The sequence below is a fragment of the Chinchilla lanigera genome, unplaced genomic scaffold (assembly GCF_000276665.1).
Source record: "Chinchilla lanigera isolate Chin_1 unplaced genomic scaffold, ChiLan1.0 scaffold00067, whole genome shotgun sequence".
Lineage (NCBI taxonomy): Eukaryota > Metazoa > Chordata > Mammalia > Rodentia > Chinchillidae > Chinchilla > Chinchilla lanigera.
The window spans coordinates 56546-59099 of record NW_004955468.1 but is presented as its reverse complement, the minus strand read 5'-3'; positions in this window follow the sequence as shown (position 1 = coordinate 59099).

Genomic DNA, 2554 nt, shown 5'->3' with positions numbered 1-2554 from the left:
TTTTTTTTGAGACGGGGTCTCGCTCTGTAGTTCATGCTAGCCTTGAGCTCACTTTGTAGCCCAGGCTGGTCTCAAACTCGCAGTGATCCTCCTGCCTCAGCCTCCTGAGTGCTGGGATTACAGGCGTGTGCCACCATGCCCGGCATAAATTTCTTCCTTTTTAAAAAAATTTTTTGTAGTTTTTCTTCTGGTACCGGGAATTGAACTCATGACCTTGTGCTTACCAGGCAGGCGCTTTGCCACTGAGCTATATCCCCAGCCCTTCCTTTTTTTTTTTTGTACCAGGAATTGGACTCGTGACCTTGTGCTTTCCAGGCAGGCACTGTGCCGCTGAGCTATATCCCCAGCAACTTACTTACTTATTTACTTATTTATCTATTTAGTCACGTTTTAAACCCAGTGTGCAGGCATCGCAAAGGAAGATTCCCACTCCCAGCCCCCATGCTGGGATAAAAGGAAGCCTTGTTTTAGTACTGGGAATTGAACTCATGACTTTGTGCTTGCTAGGCAGGCGCTGTGCTGCTGAGCTACATCCCTGGCCCCAAGGAAGCCTCTTTAAATTTATTTTTTAAATTTTTTGAGAAAGAGTCTCACTATATAATTTAGTCTGACCTTGAACTCACTATGTAGCCCAGACTGGCCTTGAACTCACGGTGATCCTCCTGCCTCAGCCTCTGAGTGCTGGGGTTACAGGCATGTGCCACCACATCTGGCAGAAGGAAGCCTTTCTAAAAAGGAGGCTAGGAGCAGAAATTAGCTCGGGAGAACTGTGGCATCACTAAGTCCCAACTTTAGTCCCTAGTGATCATGCTCCTATAGAGTGGCTGACGTGGTGTCCTGCCCCAAGCTGTGGTAATGTCTTTCTCGTTAATTCCTTTTTTTTTTTTTTTTTTTGGCAGGGGCAGGGTACCTGGGAATCAAACTGAGGACCTTGCACTTGCCAGGCAGGCACCGTGCTGCTAAGCTAAATCCCCAGCCCTAATTCCTTTCTCTGTCTCCTCCTTGTCTTCCTTCCTTTTCCCTTTCTGTCTCCATGCCCCTGTTCTCTCTGCCTTCCTCCCCTCCCCCTCTCTTCTCTTCGCTTCCTTTTTTCTTTCCCTTCCCTTCCTCCTTCCTTTCTTTCTCAGTGCTAGGCAGAGAACCGAGGGCAAGTGCTCCACACTCTGCCAATGCCTGATCCAAACTTTAGTAATTTTAATGTGAACCTGGTAGTTGAAAGTCTATAATTAAATTCTTTCTTCTTTATAAACACACACACACACACATACACACTTTTTTTTGAGACAGGTTCTTGCTATGTAGTTCAGGCTGGCCTTGAATTCACTATTTAGCCCAGGCTGGTCTCATACTTGCAGAGATCCTTCTGCCTCAGCCCCCTGAGTGCTGGGATTACAGGTGTGCCCCACCATGCCCACACCTATATCTTTTTGTTTTAAAAGCTTTTTATAAAATACAAACAATAGTAATTATATATGAGAAATACCTGTCTCGCTATCCATTGCTGACAACTGTTTCTAGTCAGCATGGTAAACCTAGAGAAATAATCACACTCAGATGTGCACACTTCTGACTAAGGCTTTCAATCTTTGCTCACGGAAGCTCTTTATTCTTGCTGAGGCAGCACCATGAATGCAGTATCTCTTCTCCCAAGACAGGTGTGGTGGCACGTGGCTGAAACCCCAGCACTCAGGAGGCTGAGGCAGGAGATTGATGTGAGTTCAAGGCCAGCAGGGGCTACATAGTGAGTCCAGGCCAGCCTGAACTGCATAGTGAGACCTTGTGTCAAACAACAACAACAAAAAGTAAAGATGTAAAAGAGTGGAAGCACACAAATTGCAGCCTTGGGGCTGGGGATTTAGCTCAGCTGCACAGTGCCTGCCTGGCAAGTGCGACGTCGTGAGTTCGATTCCTGGTACTGGAAAAAACAAACAAAAACAAACAAACAAACAAATTGCAGCCTTGACCCTAACGGGCAACTGTGTACAACTGTACCCGGCAGATGATGAATACACACTCTACACAGATAACAAGTTTCCATAGATTTCATATCTGTATCATTTGAACCATGTTCTCTGTCCACCATGTACTTGAGTTAGGAATCAGTAACAAAAGCAACGTAAAAACTGAATATATTTTGGAATTAAACATATTTTTAAGTAATCAGTTGGAGAAAGATTATAATAGCAATTGAGAGATATTTTGAACTAAAAAAAATGTACCGAAATTCCTGGGCTTCCATTAAAGTGGTCTTTAGAAAGAATATTTTATCTGTTTTAAATGGTTAAAACAAAATAAGGATGAAAACCGATGAATTAGAAGAATATTATTAGTTGGTTTAAATGGTTGTAATAAGGGATGTGGATAGAGCTCAGTGGCACAGTGCCTGCCTGGGATGCGCCAGGTCCTGAGTTCGATTCCTGGTACCAAAAAACCCCCCCGAAAATGTTGTAATAGAAAATAAGGTTGAGCCAGGTGTGGTGGCTCATGCCTGTAATCCCAGCACTCAGGAGGCTGAGGCAGGAGGATTGTTGCGAGTTCGAGACCAGCCTGGGCT